Here is an 11,570-nt window from a genome sequence, read left to right as displayed (position 1 = left end):
CAGCATCCCCTATGGGGCCCTGAGCCTATCAGGGGTGATTTCTGAGCACAGAGCCAGAAGGAATCCCTGAACACCTCCGGGTATAGCCACAAAACAAGGCAAAACCATCACCCCACAATTATTCTCTGTTGTGATTTGAATGTGGAAGTTTCAAAAGATTCATTCCTCCACAAACAAATTTTCTCTCCCTTGATTTTTCCCAATCAGCTGCTCCACTACTGTTACTCCTCCCGCAACTTCCTGCCTACCCCTCCCGGATGGTCAGCCCCACACACACGGGGAGGGGATGCTGTTGGGAGTAGGAGAGAGAGGCAGAAGTAGTCAGGATGAATGGAGGGCAACTGAAGGAGGTTGCTTAAAAGGCTTAGCTTAGAAGCCATGTGGAGATATGCACATGGCAGTATGGCCTTGAAATAAAGCTGGATTTCTCCTGAAACTTCATCTGACAGCTTTGTGAGTTTCTCTGCTGTCACCCTGCAACCTACAGACAAGCAGTGCAAAGGAGTGACAGGCCCCAGGAGGCCTCACCACAACACTAGAACTTTAGAATTAATAATTAATCAATACATTACTAACTGCACATTTCAAAACCCCACCTTACCCTGCGCTGCTGGGTTTCACTCCTCCGCCCTGTTCACTGAGGCTCTGGGATGTTGGGGAATGTTCTCCTAGTACTAGCAGCCCCAGCCAATGACCCGCTCGCTATCTGCCTGCATGGCTCTATTTCAGGCTGAATCAATTGGGTGGAGAAACTCAGAGAGAACACAAAGCCCTGAGAGGCAGAAGCCTCTGCAGCCTCCTCTGGCGCCTTTGTCTCAATCATGATAGTTTCTGGGCCAAGGGCGCAAAATCTTTGGTTTCTTTTGATAAAAAAAGCACAGGTGAGCTTATCAGGTGGAAAGAGGGGATAGAAGAGAGAGAGAGGGAGAGAGAGAGAGAGAGAGAGAGAGAGAGAGAGAGAGAGAGAGATGAGAGAGGGAGAGAGAGAGAGGGAGAGAAAGAGGGAGAGAGAGGGAGAGAGAGGGAGAGAGGGAGAGAGGGAGGGAGGGAGGGAGAGAGAGAGAGAGAGAGAGAGAGAGAGAGAGAGAGAGAGAGAGAGAGAGAGAGAGAGAGAGAGAGCAACAGCGAGTGACAGAGACTTGCAGATACAAGGTTCAGAAATGTTTCCTCGGATTCAAAGCAGGCAAGTTGCCCTTTTGCAACAGAGGCAGCAGAGGGGGGCAGACAGAGGTAACCCCAGGGCAGAAGTATGTGGTTGCACAGTCCAATTGATAAAGCAGCCAAACCCAAGGCCAGGTTTAGTCAGGTCTCCCTCCACTGACAAGAGGTCGCATCTTTCTGGGTCTGAGACCCCGGGCGTGGCGCTCTCCAGGGTCCTGAAATCTGCTCTGTCCTCTCCACTGGGAAGGGAGCATCGGGCCTGAGCATGGAGTGAGAGCGCAGGCAGGCTAGACTGGTGCCTGGCTAGTGTCTCTGCAGCACTCTCTCTTCTACGCCAGGCCTCTTGCCCTCACTGTCTAACCTCAAAGGCCCTGCTGCCAGCCGTTGCCTTGCCCACCTGTTCTGTGCTTCCCCACACATCTGGCCTGGGCTATGGTCCTGAGGGACCCCCCCAACATGGTTCTGCCTTGCCCTGTGGATAGGAAGGGGCACCTATGGGAGGGAAGGGGCTTACTCCTGGCTCTGTATCGTGGGTGACCCCTGGGTGAGACTCAACGTGGTGCCAGGGATTGTGTTAGCACATGTTCATATGCTGACTTTATACTCACTGCAGCCCACAAAAGGAGAAACAGATTGAACCTCAGTTTATATGGGGAAACTAAGGCATGAATAGCTGCTAGCCACCGCCTTGTCTTCCCACTTCTCACTCTCACTGCCATGTGGACCAGACTGGGGCCCCCAAATACTCTCTCAAGCTCAGTGTCAAATGTCCAGGTGTGCATCCTAGCTCTGGGTGGGACCTGTGTGTCTCACTCTGTGACTCAGTTTCCTGCCCTTGTAACAGGATCTTCTGTGCCAGACTTGGCACGGGCCAAACAAATGGAAGTGGAGAAAGGAAACTGGTGCCCATGCCCAGCACAAGTTCACAGTTGAAAGCTTCCCCCTTCTTTTGTCCTGAGGAGCACAATCTCTTTCCGGCATTATCCAGAGTGGAGATCAGCAAGTGTCAGTACAGGGCTAGTTGATAAATTGGTGAGGCTTTGTGGGCTCTGTCCAAACAATTCACCTCTCTGCTTGCAGCAGGAAATAGCCATAAAGAATATATATTAAAAAAGAATATATAAACAAATAGCAGTGTGTTAATAAAGCTTTATTCACACACACAAGAAGAGGGCTAGATTGGTTCAGTGTTGGTCCATAAGTTCTTATCTATTCTGGCCCATTGGACTCATGGTTTCTCACCAAACATGTATTTTTGTTTAGTTTTGCTTTTCATTCAAGCACCTGAAATAATCAACTGGAAATTATTCTGGTCTAGAATTAGGAGAAATTCTTAGCCATGAACTGTCCTCTCTTTCTCTCAACCTTCTTCCCCACCACCACCTCTCTCTCCCCATCCAGCTACTTTGTTTGATATTACACATGTCAAAGGCTATGCCCTGACACCTCTAGCCAAGAATGCCCCATGAATAGTCACCTTTCCCTGCTCACATTTCCCCCCTAAAAAAAGCCATTTGCCATTTCAAGCCGAGAACCCCTGTAGGTGCCTTCATGTCCCCCAATTAGCGCCCCCCTCCCAGCTGGGGTCCTGTGGCCTTGGCCCTTGAATATGTTTGTCTGTTGTGCACTATCACAGGAAGAACTGGCATTTCCAGGAAAGGTCACCCTGGCATCCCTGGGCTTTTAAACAAACACTGAGTGGCTGTGCCTTATGCAAGCCCTAGTGATTATTTTTAGGTTTACTTCAGACCCTACCATACTAGTAGAGATTTCTAGAAATTTCACCCTTTTGAAGTTTATGTTTTTTGGGTCATGCCTATTGGCACCCAGGGTTCACTCCTGGTGAGATTCAGGATGTGGGATCCAGGAATAGAACTGGGGTTGGCTACAAACACCCGCTCTGTGTTCTCTCTTGGTCCCTTCCCTTGGAGCTTCCTCTGATAGTGAAATATACTGCAATTAACAGTAATTGGCATCCAGTGGGTCACACCTGCAGGCCTTGCTCACCAGGTGGGTCCTATCCCCGCTCCAGGTTGCCAAGGGATGGGACCATATCATCTGAAGGAACTGCAGGATTATCCACAATTAGCCAGAACCCAGAACCAGAAGGCCTGGAGCCAGATTACCAAATGCACGAAGCCATATCTTCCTTTCTCTTCACAGGACCACTGGGGACTAACTAAGCACTGGGCTCAGAGGGCCTGAAACCCCTTCTCTACACAATGGTTGACACAGACCCCTTCCTCCCTGCAAAACACTTCTTTGGGCCTGATGCTGGTGGCCTCCTCCACTTCCTGTCTGAGCCCTGAGGCCAATCTCTTCTCTCCTCCCCTAGTTTTCTGGCCAATCTCTTACTCCTGGGCTTGGGAGGAATTATAGGTCTTCTCCCAAGGGGGAGAAGGATGGGAAGAGGATTCCTGAGAGATGGAAGGAGGCGTGTGCCCCTCCTCAGCTCACCCATGGATCTGGAGAGGGTCAGTCACTATTTTATTAGTGCTAGAAATCAGCCCTGGGTAAAGGGGCCTGAAGCAGGAGTCCAGATTAAGAAAACAAGACAAGCATAAAAGAAAAAAGTATGGCCAGAGCGATAGTACAGTGGTAGAGGGGCATTTGCCCTGCACGTGGCTGATCCAGGACGAACCTTGGTTAGATCCTGGTGTCCCATATGGTTCCCTGAGCCTGCCAGGAGCGATTTCTGAGCACAGAGCCAGGAGTAACCCCTGAGCATCACCTGGTGTGACCCAAACATTAAAAAAAATAAATTGGGGCCGGAGAGGTAGCACAGTGGTGTTTGCCTTGCAAGCAGCTGACCCAGGACCAGGGGTGGTTGGTTTGAATCCTGGCATCCCATATGGTCTCCCGTGCCTGCCAGGAGCTATTTCTGAGCAGAAAGCCAGGAGTAACTCCTGAGTACCGCTGGGTGTGGCCCAAAAACCAAAAACAAAAACAAAAAAAATAAATTTAAAAAAAAGAGAGTGAAAAGCAGGTCAGTCAGTTCCCAGCCTGGTCATGGGCTGAGAGCCTTGACTGACCTTCAAGCATAATATTGTTCAGGGCTGATCATGATCACCATTACCATGCAAAGAAGAGCAGACATTAGTTAACAGGCAAAGACCTATCTAATGCTAATCAAACCTAAGTAGGTCTTTTCATCTCAGAAAGGGGTGTGTGGGGAAGAGGAAACATGCAAAAATCTCTCTGAATTATCTTACTCTGGGAGGGGTGGCATACAAAAGATTGCACATAGGACCCCCCCCCACTCGCAGGGCGAACCTCAGGGTGCTGACATTCTGGTAATTAAAAATGAAGAGCCCTTAGATCACTTTTTTCTGCCTCTAACTAAACTCTAGCCATTTCTTAAATACTTTCATATCGGACATATCAGAGCTTATCTGAGTTTGGGGATGGTACCTGCGGGATTTACATACAAAACAAGCTCCTTCGGTCACAAGTTTAGTCAGTGATTTTATCAGCTCAACTATTCAGCCTTTATATTGCTCCCTTTTCTTTCCTCTGCTGTTTTTACAAAGACAGACTCACAAGCTTGCTTTGGTTGCCCGAACACACTGGGTAGAGAAAGCACCAGGCTCTACACCGGGGGCTCAGAGCATCACAAAAGGCCGTGCTGATGGGACCAGGCATGTGGGCGCTGCCAGGGATGAAACTTGGCACTTCAGCTTTTCAAAGCAGGAGATCTACCACTGGACATTTTCAGGAAATCCCGTGATTTGTAAACACAGGAGTGCTATTAGCCCATGGTTTTATTTAGATGGTTGGCTGCAGACCTTCTCATTCCTCTCATCCTGAGTGCTGGTAGCAGCATATCCATGAGAGGGCACCAGAGCCAAGGGATTCATGAGTCAACAGCAAAGTTTGAGTCTAGAAAAATAGGTCAGGTAAGAGGCCAGGCACAAGGGCCAACTCTTCCTTCACACACACCCACAACTGTGGGCCCCAAAGGCATGTTTGATTCTAAAGTTGCATTTGCATGGACCTGTGTCTGGTTCCCAGCCAGCACCACAGCAAAAGCAGGGGCACGGTTGGGAGGGAATTGCTGGTATCTGGCACTGGGATGCTGAGGGCTTGCACCTCCTTGCTCCCCTGCTTGTGCTGCCACTGAATGATCTTGACAGTCTCCTGGTGTCCCTTTAACTACTCCCCAGGCTCAGATGGGAGGTTCGAGAGGCATCCTAAGGACACCACCTACACGTCCTTCTGTTCGCCATCTAGTGGGCATCTGGGATCCAATTGATTGTTTCATAATCATCCCATACACCTTCATTTAATATACATAATTAGATTGGTCGATTTCTGAGCCCTTATTTGTATAAAAGCATCAGAGTGGTCATTTTATAAACCTTCCTTGGTGTAAGAGCATCACATTGGTCATCCTACAAGCCCTCATTTGCATAAGAGCATAGGCACTCTTAGGGGGTCGTACCCCATACACTTGGTCAAATGATCTGTACTTGTAGAGGGCATAACTAATCAGCAGAAACAACTAAAGGCTGGGGAATATGTAATTTTTATAAGAATAGGGCACTTACAGAAAGGGGAGAGGAGAGATAGGAGAAGGAAAAGGAAAAGAGGAGAAGAAGAGAAAGAGAGGCATGGAAGGGAAGTGGCATCCACAGAGAAGTGCCTACGTGAGTTGCTAGAGCTATAATACTGAAGACCTTGGTAGTCGATGTGCTATTCTTCCCTGCTGTCCATAAAAGCCCAAGGTCAGCCAGATGTGTAACAAGAGGACAGCTGAGTGTTAAATTCATAGCCACATTTCACCAACAGCCTGAACTGTTCCTTCACTGTACCTCCAGGGAGAAAGATTTGCTTTATTTGGTCTTGAACCAAGTCAGCCCCAGTGAAGTGTCCCTCTGTGGAATTCTCTTCTGCTCCTGTCCCAGATGTGGGGTTCTTGAGATAACTGGGGTGGCTGTCTGCCTCTGATCCTGATCATGACCTCATCAGATGCAGGCCCTTATCTAGCACCAGTTCTCTAGAAAGCTGAATCCACCCCCAGAAGTGAAGGGAGCTAGGGGAAGCTTAAGCACGCATGTTGACATGAGTTTTCTGAAAGATTTTAGTGAGGCTGAGGGGATGTATGTGGTACCAGCCTACTAGCACCTTGAGTCATTGCTGGAGAGGTCCAGGCCCCTTCTGTGAGAGTTACCCTAGTGAGTCACACATGCACCCCATTCTGTCCCCCAGTGTTGTCCCAAGTGCAGGGACACAAGAAACTTTGACAGCCTGTGCCCAGTGAAATTTGTTCACCCCTTTTACCTTCTGGGTGTTGGTTCGTAAAATAGGCTCTGGCTTCTGTTCCACCAGCAAAGACAAACTCCAAGATGCTTTTATTGTTCAGCTAAATAGACTCAAAAGTTTCCTGAGGAGCTAGAATATAGTCCAGTGGCTAAAGCTCACCCCATGGCTGAGTGCAACTCCCAGTTCAGATCCCCAAAGCAGCTCACCCAGGTGTGTGACCCCAGCACCATGCAGTAATGAGTAATAATATAAAATACATAATAAATAATAAAAATAAGCAATAATAATATTTCTAAAGGTATCAGGAAACAGCTCCCAGCCCCTGGGAGATGGGGAGATATGGCAGGAGGAGAGAGGCCTGGCCCAGGTGGCTCTATTTACACAGAATCTTTGGAATGTGCTGTGAAGAGACTGCACATTTGGAGCAGAGACTCACCCATAAAATTAACACCCTCAAGATGACAGGCAGAAAACTCAGACACCATGAACCACTATATGGAGAGACCACACCCAAAGGGCTGAAGCAAGCAGGTGTGGAAGGCCCCACACCCAGCAATAAATGCCTGAGATGTAATAAAGCCAAGAGAAAAGTCTTAAAAGTTATTTCATCGTTGCTAAGAGTCTCATCTGGTGCCACTGCAGGCCCAGAGAAGATAAGACCCCCTTCCTGGGAGAGGTTCCCGAAGGAACAGAGGCCAGGAAAAGAAAGTCAGAGACCATCGACTCCATACAGCCCTTCCCCCATAGCAACAGGGCTCTTGCTTATGCAGGGCAAGTTGGGAAAACCTAGAAAAGCCAACTTAGACCAAAGGAGTAGCACACACATGCTGCTTGAATCCCTGGTGCCCGAGCACAGGCCATTTGCATCTCTCCTCATGAGTCATGACTTTCCTCCTTTCATGCTGGGTTGGGTATGGGGGACTCTGCCTAGAGTCTAGACTAGAGTTACTAGTTAAGCACTCCTCTCTCTTTCTCTTTGTCTTTCTCTCTCTTCTCTCTCTCCCATCTCTCACTCTTCTCTCTCTGTCTTTGGAGAAGCATGTCTAGAGTTACTAGTTAACTATTCTTTTCTCATTCTCTCTCTGTCTCTGTTTCTCTCTCCATGTCTCTTTCCAGTACCTCCAAGTAAGTCCTGTTCTTTGACTCCATTGCTCATCTCCTCCCAAAATTCTTCTCTGAGACAAGACGATAGACCCAATAGGCCTGAGGAGGGTCGACAACTGACTTTGCTTTTCATGCCAAAGCAGAGCTCCCAGTCACCTTCCCCGGTGACCAGAGGTGGGGGGAGGGAAAGTGGCAGATTCCCTACTCAGAACTGCCACCTCTCTCCTCCCCCATTGCACAAGAGTCACCCAGGGACCACACCGGCATCAGGACTGATGCGAAGGTCTGTCAAAATGAAGCATTCTAGAATCTTCCAGCAGCAATATGCCACTTCACAAGTGAGCCCAGCCAGTACCTCTTGGATTTACCACCCCAAAAGCTGCGAAGCAGGTTCCTGCTCTGACTCTAGAATAGGAAGCAGCCCCGAGAGCAATGGTGGGAGCTTTTGAGACCATCGCCAGGCAAAGTGCAACGGGGCACCCTAGAAGGTGCCTCTTCCTACTGGGCTTCTGTGGGACAGGCTACTCACTGCTTCCGCACCCCACACACCCTGCCACCCACCCCTCTGTGCTGGACTTTAGGGGTGCAGATGCTGTTCTACCAGTGCGTGAGCTCAGAAAGAGCCCTGGCCCACTGTTTCTGGACATGTCCTGTGTTGAGTCCCAGGTTTGTTCTAGGCAGAATCCAAGGGCTGACTTTCCCCTGTGGCCGCAGGTTTCAAGGGTGGTTGTACAGAAGTGAACAGGCTGCCAGCAGCCCCCAAAATATCTCAGCTCAGGAGCCTCGGAGGGAAGACGAGTCAGGCTCCAGGGCCCCAGCCCACCTAATCCACACCCTCTTGCCTTCTTCCTGAAGTTGGCACCAAAGTTGACACATCATGTGTTCAAGTTCCCAAACTTCTGCAGGCTCCCATTGTATGGAACATTTAAGGAAAACAATGATCTACGGGAAATTTAGATCCTGGATTTAATTGTCAAATCCATCTCTTTTGCTAAATCGTCTCAGTTACTCCCACAAATACCCAAAGTGATCTGCCCCTCCCCACTGCAGTCCACGTCAAGTTTGCATGTCAAGCTTGATCCCACGTTCTTCTTAATGCTGCTGCCGAGCCAGGCAGGGGGGTCTACAAGACTGAGGGGAAGAAGGGGGGGGGGGGACTAAGAAATTTTCATCTCCTCGTGACATTTTCGAAGTGTTGTAATATCTTCAGTTTCTGCTATTGTCTCCGGCTAAAGCGACACCAAGTTCCTTCGCCTACTAGCTCCGGCTTTGTAGAACTCACAAGACCTAGGTGGGAAGCACTTTCTTCCTTCCAAAGTGAGGAGCAGCCACACACACACACCCCTGAATTCGTGGGAAGAAGCTTGGAGCCCACATTTCAGGGATGTTGGTTGAGAAGAGAAGGCCCTTTTGTTGCATTTCCCTAGAGCCTGCAGCAGCACCCCTGCCTCCCCAGTGAGCCTATTGGGTTCAGGCATGAGGTTTGTGGTTTGTGGGTGGCTTGTGGGCATCAGTGGGTTCCTCTGAGTTCCCCTATCTGTTACCAGGGATCATTCCTCCTCTGCCATCTCAAGATATCTGTGTGGGTTTCTTGAGCCCCCTGGGTGCAAGGAGGGTTCACTGGGTGAAGGGTGGTATTGACTTTTTTCTGGGGCACATAGGAGAAGATCTCAGTGGTTCATTTGTCCTGCTGTCCCTGTCCTGGAGGGCCCTCGAAGTGAGTTCAGGGTTTTTCCTTCCAACAGCATTGGGGAGCCAGGGTGGGGCTAGTGTTCAGATGGGTTCATGAGCCTCTAAAACACACTTCCCAGGAGTCTCTCTACAGCTCATCCTCTGAGCCCACCCAACACTAGGGTGCGGCCAGTATCCGCCAGCTTTCAGACACCAGGAACATGGCCAAGGACATGCTTTGCAGAGGACAGGGAGGGACAGAGTCATACAGGTACTCTGACTGAAGCCTCCGGAGAAGGGGGCACAGCACTATGTGTGGTTCCAACTTGAAAGTCCTGCCAAGATTACAGCAGGCTGCCTACAACTCAAGCAAGGGGCATGGAGGGGTGTGTTGGGCCCCAGGTTCTGTCTTCCATCCACTGCCCTGCCCAGCACCCAGCTCAGACCCAGCTCTGCATAGCAGGGCCTTCCCTGGGTGTCCTCCACACTGGGGCTGCCCCCCCCCCAAAAAAAAACAAACCACAAAAAAATCCCAGTGACAGCATGGGGTTTCAGGGCAAGAAGGATTTGGCTGAGCCCTGGGGATATTTAGTCCCAGCCCCCAAATATTCTTAGCCCCCAGTGGAGGCCTAAAACCAGGCAGTGTTGAACCCTGAAGAGATAAACCTCTTCAGTGTGCACTGACCTGCACAGGAGGTTTCTTTTACAAGCAAGAGCAGAAGGAATAACTGCAAGCAAGAGCCAAGCAGCAATAGCAGCAACAGGCTAATAAGAATTAAGGGCATGTGGTTTCTCTTTTTAAAAGCCACCATGTTGGGGGCTAATGATAGCACAGCAGGGAGGACATTTGCCTTGCACAAAGCCAACATGGGCTCAGTCCTTGATATCCCATAGCATTCCCCCACCCCGGCCTGCCAGTAGTAATTTCTGAGCTTAGAGCCAAGAGTAACCCCCTGAGAACTTCTAGGTATGGTCATAAACAAACAAACAAAAGTCTCCATGTTCTAGTTTTTTTTCAGGTGCTGCTGGCCCCTGGGGATCTGAAATGACAGGAGCAGCCTGGAAGGCTGGGCTGTACCCACACGGCTGGGTTTGGGGATCTGTGGGCATTGTGGCTTTGCAGGAGAGATGGATGAGTGATGTCCTCACTTCCTCCTCTTCTCTGCCCAGAGCCATCACGTGAGGGAATCTGATGTCACTTCAATGGGTGACACCAGACCTTTCACCCTTGCCTGCCACTGAGATCACATGTTAGCAGCTGTTTGTAACACCCTGGAGTAGGGCCACTCTGTATTCTGTATGTAAACTGGGAACCCTGGGCCAGGGGAACATGCGGCTGTGGGTTCAGGATGTCCTGGGGGGCCAGGGAATGTACATTCCACTCAATTTTGCCGAGACCCAAAAGCTGCTCTAAGAAGTCAAGACCATTTGGAGAAAGAAAAGGACAAAGAAGAGGACATATGGAAGGGAAAAAATTCAACAGCATTTCTTCAGGGGCCCTTCTTGTGAAACCATGGCCCAGAAAAATGAACATTATTTCTAACCCATGGTTCTGGAGTTTCAGGGCTTCTTTTTTACAGAGACCCTCATTATTTTTAGATATCCATCCTGTCTGCTAATTTTAGAGCTTGTCTTTTGTAAATGATTGCTTGCTTGTTTGTGGCTTATTAGACCACAAAATGTTGTTTGCTTCCTAGCTAAACACTCAGAGCCTAACAGAGAATTAATTCATCCTGCTTTCCTCCTTTGCCCCTAAACAGAGGACACAGCCTGTTTTCCTCCTAATCTGACTGGCTGAGAAACATTAGAAATATCCCATCCCCACCTACAACAAAGGGTTGTTGGAGTTATTCCTCCATAGTGGCCCCTGAGTAGTTTATGAATCTCTAAACTCTCTACCTGGCCCAGGATCTGACATTACCAGCCTCATTTACACCCAGAGAGAACTATGGTGGTGACATAGGTGTCCCAGGGTGGTGACAGTTGAAACAAATCAGTCAAGACCAGTGACAGGGACTTCCGTAAAGATATAGACTGTACAAAGAATCCTGATTGATGAAGACAAAAGACAGGGCTTTTCCTGTCTTAAAAATTAGCTTGCAATTAGAACCCTATTTCCTACTATTGTGAAACTGTATTCTGCTTAGCTGTTTGCTCACCTGCTCTAGAAAAATGTACCCCTTGCATGAAGAACACAGTTGCCTCGTGTCAAGAATTCCTGACTTCAGGCTGCAGCGATATAGCACAGTGGTAGAGCATTTGCCTTGCATGTTGCCACCCCTGGATCAACCCAGGTTCGATCCCCAGCATCCCATATGGTCCCCCGAGCCTGCCAGGGGTGGTTTCTGGACTCAGAGCCAGGAGTAACCCCT

This window comes from Suncus etruscus, chromosome 10, assembly GCF_024139225.1.
Source record: "Suncus etruscus isolate mSunEtr1 chromosome 10, mSunEtr1.pri.cur, whole genome shotgun sequence".
NCBI lineage: Eukaryota > Metazoa > Chordata > Mammalia > Eulipotyphla > Soricidae > Suncus > Suncus etruscus.
The sequence above is the reverse complement of the archived record's forward strand: the minus strand, read 5'-3'. Positions refer to the sequence as shown.